General features: G+C 35.1%; 1 pseudogene across 1 annotated transcript; it reads left to right on the forward strand.

The window, feature by feature from the left end:
* Positions 1–1,271: 1,271 nt before the first annotated feature.
* Positions 1,272–4,608, forward strand: LOC145090471 (E3 ubiquitin-protein ligase AIRP2-like; annotated as a pseudogene). Its single transcript, XR_013701594.1, has 4 exons — positions 1,272–1,677; positions 1,767–1,831; positions 1,941–2,175; positions 4,380–4,608. The product of XR_013701594.1 is annotated as an E3 ubiquitin-protein ligase AIRP2-like (transcript).
* The last annotated feature ends 4,116 nt before the right edge of the window (positions 4,609–8,724 follow it).

Below are 8,724 nucleotides of genomic sequence, written 5' to 3' on the forward strand. Positions count from 1 at the left end.
GGAAAGTTTTCAAGGATTCTCTTAAAGGTCTTGAAGCTGATATACAACACGCTATACTCTGTAAGTAAGTTGTTAATTGTGACTTCATATTTTAATTTTTCTTTTTAATTTTCTTGAATTCGAAGCAGTTTTTTGCACCTATGAAGTGGTCGTGGCTAAATTTTTGTTGAATTTGACAGATGTTAGATCAAATCGTATAATCTTAGGTAGTGTTTGTTTTTTGTCTGCAGATCTGCGTGACCTCTTCTGTCTGCGCCGCGCAGACCACGCGCGGACATTAGCCTTCACAGACTGTTTGTTTTTCTGAAGACTGTAGACCTAAAAATGTCTGCGCGCCCTCTTCTTGGCGCAGATGTGGACAAGAGTGTTCTAACATCTTCAGACATCTTCTAGCCTAAAAAAAAACACACACACACACACACACATATATATATATATATATATATATATATATATATATATATCTTTATTTTATTTCAAGTTTTTTTTTTAATTTATATTTTTTCCAACTTTATTGATGATAAACAATTTGAAAAAAAAATACAAAACATAAAAAAAAAACGTTCGACGATAAAAACATGATCTTTTTGACAAATTTATAAATAAAAATTTATTACAATAATAGTCATTGAAGTTGTTTATATAAATATGAAAAAAAAAGCATAATATATTCTTATATTTTTTTGCCAAATTTTGTAAAACATTATTTAATATAGTATCGTTAATATCTCGAGAAAATATTTATGGTACATTTTTAATGGATTTAATTGAAAAAATCGAAGTTTATTTTCATTCATTTATGTATCAAATTCTTTGATCACTAATTATAATGTTTAGTTATAACTTTGCAACCAAAGTTGTTGGTTTTTATCAAATATATATGTTAATTCATATCATTTTTATTTTTATTTTTTATATAATAATACATAAAAGTTGATCTGGATTCGTTAATCATTTATAACAAAGTCATAAAAATATTTAAAAAATCATTTTGAAATTTAAAAAAATCAGTTTATTTAGATTTCAGTTTATTTTAGTAGTCTGTAGATGTTAAAAAAACAAACAGTCTTCTTTTTTCAAACTGTAGACATTTGATCCATCCCTTCTACTGCAGAGGTCTACAGATGTGGTTCGCAGACTGCAGACATTTTGACTCAGAAAAAACAAACACCACCTTAGTCTCTTTTAAATTATTAGATTGATATCATAAAGGGACATTGGTTTAATATCTATAGTTTCAGATGTTTACCCCTGAATTGTGGATAAAATTTGCTGATTTGATTGCTCATAATAAGAGTCCAATTTGGGAAACATAGAAATGATTTAATGATTTTCATCCAAATCAAGTATTATTTAGGTCTTCAGAGAACCCCCTGTTTGTTGGTATGATGTGACGTTGTGTAATCGAAATGACACCTAATCCCATTTTGATTGATTTGAATGCCACAAAAATTGCAATCTATGTGTTAGATGTTCATGTTGTTCAATTTTTGCAACAGGACTGATGTTTTCCTCTGATTATGAAATAGGCTTTAGGTTTTCCTTGGATCACGATGGAGTAACCCTCCAGATGAGACTCTCTTGCAGCCTAACCATCGATTTGTTCTCATTTTTCTTCCCATGGACAGATTATAAAATTGCGGGTGCCCTTGGGTTGCTTCAGATTTTTCTATTTATATGGTATATCTATTATCTCCTCCCTTATATCTACCAAATTACTGTTTTTCCCTTGCATTAAACTCATGAATTTTGATGGGAAAACAAACGTTTGTTGATGGCAAAACTACCATGTGCATTCAAGAAAGGAGAGCAAGCATCAAAGACTTTTATGGTGAATCACATTTCAAAACAAATCATTTTTGTTTCTATCTCAGGTTCTGAAAAATGAATGATTAAAATTGCTCATTATGTTCTAAATTTGTGCATTTTTACATTAACAGATGTTATATTTCCTTCGATATTGCAACTCGGAAGTGGGATAATGGATTTGGAAGAGAGGAAACAAAAATAAATATAGTCGAAAAGATATTCATGAAAAGAAGGTTTTGATAACGGAAAACTCTCGGGTGCTGATGTAGAAAGAGAAATTGAATGCAGGATTTGCATGTAAACAAATACTAGAGTTGTGTTGCCGAATTGCAGCCATTCTTTGTAGTTGAAGTGCTATCGAGATTGGTAAGTTTCTATAACGCCCTGGTTCTCAAGTATTGTTTAAATAAGACTTATTGGGTTAAGCTCTACTCGATGAGTTGGTTGACCTACTCGTCGAGTAGCAGCGAGGTGGATCACGTGTTAAGTGACATACTTGACGAGTCCATATTGGGACTTGGCGAGTAGGAGCTGGCAGAAGAAACCCTGAATTCCGGGGTTTTCACCACAATTTAAAGGGGCCTTAGCCTCCTTTGGCCTCATTGCAGTCTGTAAGAGCCCCTTAAAACCCTAATACGCGTGTGTGTGTGTGTGCCCATTGTGTGTTTGAAGCTTGAAAGGAGGATCTTTGGAAGGAGAAGGCTTGGAGGAGAAGGAGATTGGAGCAAGTAGAGAGTGAGAATCAACTCTTATCTCAGTTATCATCTTCTGGAGGTAACCACATCGCCTTTTTCCTTGTGAATCTCTTGTATTGGTTGAGTTTTAGGGTTTTGATGAGATAATAAGTTGGAAAGATGATCTATGGGCTAGATCTGAGGTTCTAACTTCAGATTTGGACCCTCCTTGGACTCTAGAAGCATAAAGTTTCAATTTTGGTCACGATTAAGGTCCCTTTTGAGCATGAAGTTCCATTAAGAACTTAAAATAGGCAATTAGAGCCTTTATAGCCATGCATGCATGTAAAGTTTGCAACTTTACATGAAAAGCATGCCCTAGAAGCTTGGATCTGTGATTTGGAGTCGTTGCATGGCTCAAAATAGGTCTGTATGGAAAAAGGACTGCATGTACTCGGCGAGTCGCAAGATTGACTCGGCGAGTCACATGAAGATGGCCATGAACTTGACGAGTTGGATGAACAAATCGATGGGTCCGATGAAGATTGCCATAAACTCAACGAGTTGAAGAACAACTCGGTGAGTCGGATGAGTTTTCTACAAGATATGTATGCGTGTGTATCCATCGAGTTGCATGGAGGAAACTCGACGGTGGCCTTAAAGTTTGATTGGGAATCGAGGGAACCCAACGAGTCACCCCGATGACTCGACAAGTTGGAAAATGCTTCAAGGAACTCGGCGAGTAGCCGAGGGTACTCGGCGAGTTAAGGTCAACATGGACTGTTGACCTTGACTGAGGACTTTGACTTTAACCAGGGGTTGACTAGTGAGTTATGGAGTACCTTATAAGGTTAAGGAATTATGAGTATGTTGAACTATGATAATAGGTGGTGGAGCCTGTGTCAAGTGATTCGAGATTTGGAGTTTACCTTTCGAGTCGACATCTGCTAGGTGAGCTATCCTCACTAAATCGATAGGGTCTACGACACCAAGGTCGGCCCTTTAGTTGTTATTGTTATGGTATGTTATATGTGGTTATGATCTGTTAGATCGGAATCAGGGTAGACAGTATGTTATGCTCTTATGATCCGTAGGGATTGGTATACTAGTGACCTGCTAGGTCGACACTCTAGTTACGAGATAATTCTATGATTGATGACCAGTGATAAATATGCTTGAAGTTTATATATCCCAGTATATGATAGTTATGCACACATAGTATTTGCTTGTTGGTTGGGTTGAGGCGGACCTGCTTTGTGCTGTAGGCCAACACACCCTATGAGCGGTCCGGGGAGACTGTAGGCCCACGTGGCGGACCAGTCATGCCGAAGGATCGGATAGATCCAGATAGACTGTAGGCCTTGTAGGGCGGTCCAGTCAGGACGATGGCCCAGTATGCATGTTGATTGATTGATTGATTATTACTGATATGGTATTGTCAGTGTGGTATTGGTATTTTAGAGGTAGCTCACTAAGCCCTCAGGCTTACAGTTTTCAGTTTATTGTTTCAGATACTTTAGGAGATCATGGAAAGGAGAAGGCGTGACCGTACCGCTCCTCATCCTTATGTTATGATTTTTGGGACACTCTGATGGAAAAGGATTTGAAAACAACTTGTAAACAATGCTATTTGGTTTTTATTTAAGATTGAAAAAGTTTAAATTTGGCGTAAAATTTATGGTTGTTACAGTTTCTCTCTTACAACAAGTAAATGGGACCCATAATTACATGTAATAGCATAATGTAAATACTAAATACATTGTTATTGGTAAAAATATAAGTACATTGTTATTATGACAGAAAAATAAAGTATGTTGTGTATATATCGGTAAAAAGAGTTAAGTATGTTGTTATTTCCTTCAGTTTGACCTAATCATATTTCCATTGGTTGTTTAGGCATGAGCGATCGAGATCATGCCCATTCTGTAAGGATAGTCTTAAAAAATTTAATGTGAATGACCTGTGGATCTGCATTGAAGCGAATAAAGTCGTTGATCTGAGTGTAATTTCAATAGAAAACAAGAAGTGGTTGTTTATGTACATAGACAAGTTGCCTCTTATTATTCCAGCTGCCATTTGTGATCCAAGTGATTCCTATCTTAAATAAGGAATCAAAATTAGCATAAAATTAGCAAATAACAAAGAAAAGTGAAACACGGCGCCAAAGGCACACCTAATTCCAGCTAGTTTTTTATTGATCCACAAAAATATTAATGTATTGGCAATAATACCCTTTGTCTCCTTTATTATCAAATTAGCATATAATTAATTCCTTTGAATATAAAATTAATATATTTCCTTCCTTCAACCTTCTGTCGGTGCATTTCCTTCAACGCTCCAAGCTTTACGCTGTAAGTAATCTTTGTAGGTTTTAGTCCTCTCTTGATGTTATGTTTCTACACAAGAAAGGATTAAAAGAAATAGCCAATCTCGCGGGAAGAGAAAGATGAAACAAATATTTTTTTAGACAATTTTCTGCACATTAACACAATCTCTAAAAATTGGAACTTCTACCCACTAATTAGACTACTCCAACTAGCTTTTACTAGATCAAACATTAATCAACAAAGCAAAGTACTAAAATATCCTTAAGAAAATGCATGTGGCTTGAAATTCGATTAACTCCAACATTCACCCTCTTAATCCACGTTGTTCAAGGTCATGTCATTGCATCTTAATTACATGCTTCTTAATTACCTGGTGTACTTCCAACAGGTCTCTCGTCTTCAAAATCCTTATTTAACTTGTGCATAAATAAATACCAGACCCAAATGACCTATTCAAACTAGCGACCCGCTGACCCATACTCGTGACCTGGTAAATAAACAATTAATCCAACAATCATTTATTCACACTCTTCACTCACAACGACGTTTAATCACCTTCTTCTCAAACCATCCTGACTTTTCCTGGACACCCGATCACCACCTCGGACACATCCAATGTCCTCCATATCCGACTGTTCTTTGTCACCACACAAAACCCGTTTACACATAACACTTATGTGATACGAGAGCCTTCTTCCACCGATAAAGAAAACAAAGCTACCCACTTTTACCGTCTTCTCTATAGAATGAGACAAACCCAAAGCCACCTGATTTGACAGATATTTTCTGTTCGTTTTCTCACACAGCTCCGGTTAATCTGTCTATTTTCTGGTGACCTACCCACAACCAAACCGTCAGATTTTCCTTTGAATACCATACTTCTCCTCGATCACAACTAACAACTACGGAACGACTATATTCATCCGTGTTGGTTCTACATCCCCTTCTTGTCATCTTTTTTGACAACCCCAACGCTTTCTGATCCAACCTGTTCCATTGAGAGTCCTTTTTCACTAGTCAAAAAAACCAAGCTCCTGATTCTTCTATTTTCTTTTACCTGTGAGCAAGCAAAATCAAAAACAACCTATTCCGATTTCTTTCTGCTTCTCTTCTCCGCTTCTAGTTAGGTTCCCTTTAACCCGGAGCAGTTCTGATCAAGGATGGAGACGACACTTTTTTGTGGCTGCTAACAAAATGATTTACACCCCTTTCAACAGACCCCGACTCCCTATTGCGGTTCCCTACTACATTTGCCCTGCAGAAAACGGGTGCCCCTTTTTCTTGAAACCGGCTCTCAAACCAGCCTTCTACGTCTTCACGATCCCTAGGCTCTGATACCAAGTGTAGGTTTTAGTCCTCTCCTGCAACTATTGTAAGGTCAAGCCTTAGAATCTGATGATGTAAACCAGTCACTCTAACTTAATCAACGCCAACCTCTCAAGCATCAGCATGAAGTTATATATGTAAATTCGTGTCAACTTGATATGTGTATCTTATGTAATCTCTTGTAACTTCAGTATATACGTAGTTAGTTACTAGATTCGATATCTTAGTAATATCGGATATAATTTATTATTATAGAAGATTAGGTGATATCCTTGGTTTCTAGGGATTCACAACCAATTTACTTTTCTTTATATACTAAGGTTATGATCATTGGCTAATCATTGAACCCTACAGCTTTATGTTTGTTCTCTTAGTGAGAACATATTGTTAGTGAATATATTTGTGTTAATTCTTCTGTGTTCTTGTTTACTATTAATTGATATCGATCAAGGAACCTAGAATTGGTATTAGAGCAGGTTGCTTATACAAATTAACAATGTCTACTTCTTCTTCTTCTTCTTCTTCTTCTAATCCTACTAAAACCATCTCTGATAACAATATTCCATAGTTTATGAAAAGAACTTTACCATGTGGAAATCAAAGGGGAATGATGGTTCTTGAAACTACATGCTACTCAATGATTGATACTGTCAAAAATGGTCATCACGTTCCCATGTACTAGCTCATGAAGGAAAATGTCAAAGAATGTGATTAGTTTAGTAGAAAAACATAGTCATGAATTCGACGATGAAGAGAAACGTCTTGTTGCTCTTGATGTAAGATCTTGTGCTGCTATAGGAAACTCTCTTCCATATGACATATATCACTTCGTTCAGAACTGTCAATCAGCCGAGGAGATGATGGATATGCTAATTGTTGCCTATGAAGGCACTGATGAGGTAAAGGTTGTTAACAAGACAGGTCTTAATCATCAATATGAGCATTGTTTTCATCAAAACAGTGAGATGCTTACTCAGGTATTCAATCGTTTTAATTGCTTGGTGAATGATATACATCGTCTTAATATGAACAAAACTAGAAACTCTTCGGTTCTCAAGTTTCTTGTGTCACACCCCCAAACCAGAATGGCGGAAACGTCGGACGATGGATGACTTCATGTACAATATCATAGCATAACAATAATAGTGATCAAAGCCATACAACCATCTTATTGATAATTAAGAAGGTTACATTGTATACAAAACATTGTTTACTTAATACCAAATACATATAACAAAAGTAAATGACGTGACGCTACGACACCCTATCCTCAAAACCTTTTCGGTTACATGTCTACTGATTTCCTAAGAATACAAGTGGTTTTGAAAAGGTGTCAATAATTAAGTTGGTGACTTCATAAGAATTGTGTATGAGAAAAATCAGTAACTTTACCTTGTAAAATGATGGTGTGTGCTTTCAGAAAAATCCAATATTTTCTTTAAAAATTAGCTATAAGTCTTAAACCCAAAGACCAAAAATGTAAGTAGTGTTGTACTGGAAGATAGTACTATGTAGTTTTATCATTATGTAAAACTAATTGAATGTATGTTAGCCTCATAAACCAAATGTATTATTAATAACCCATGTGAGTTATTATAACCGTGCTAACGACCAGTTGGCCTGCTACGTCTTTCTTTAGGCGTCAGAATGTTAGACATTTGTCACCCTAGACCTGCCGGTCTAACTGTAGCTAATAGTTTAGGTGCGAGGTTGTCAGTCCCGTATAGATCTATACACAAGTGTCACGCTCTCTTACCGAGACTCTGGTTATAATTCTAGAACTTCAGTATGTACTCAAGTAAGTATGGTGAAGGCTGTGTCTCACAAAATTATATTAACAAGTTCACGTCTATTGTAATGAAAACGCTTTTGCAAATGAAAGTATTACTCTTCTATAATGGTTACATAGTGTAAAAAAATAGTTATACCTTTAAAGAATTATATGATTTGTGCAAAATGATAAAGTAATATTTGTGTGACCTCCAAATTATACCAATTATAGTTTATTATGAATGTTTTGTTGAGTCCATATATATATATATATATATATATATATATATATATATATATATATATATATATATATATATACACACACATATAAATTATCATGTCTAGATGTTTTCCAAAATTATATCATATAAACTTACCTCTAACACAAGCATGAAGGCATTTGGTATGAAAAAGTCAATTTCTAGTTTTTGCCCCCTTTTTTTTTCTTTAATGACATTTACCGATAACTAGTAAAATATAACTTTGTAAATTGTTTTTTTTTTATTTTTTTTTATTATCTTTTTGGGATATTTAACTCAAGTTAACTTTATAAGTTTAAAACCACATATTTTTAGTCAAAACCTACAAAAATGATGTCATAAACTTGTTATGACCTCTTTTGTTTAAAAATCTATTTTTACATAAACTGATAGATTTTTGGGTTTTCTTTTTGTAAAGCTAGCTCCTTGAGATATTTGTCTAGTTTCAAAATGCATGTCCAACACAACATATTTTGGGTTATATCCCGCAAAAATGACAAAATAACGAGATGATAACCATTTTTGCTAGAAAGACCATATTTTGTTCATAAAAGT

This window comes from Lactuca serriola, chromosome 2 (genome assembly GCF_051521515.1).
Source record: "Lactuca serriola cultivar US96UC23 chromosome 2, Lser_US96UC23_V15, whole genome shotgun sequence".
NCBI classification, from domain to species: domain Eukaryota; kingdom Viridiplantae; phylum Streptophyta; class Magnoliopsida; order Asterales; family Asteraceae; genus Lactuca; species Lactuca serriola.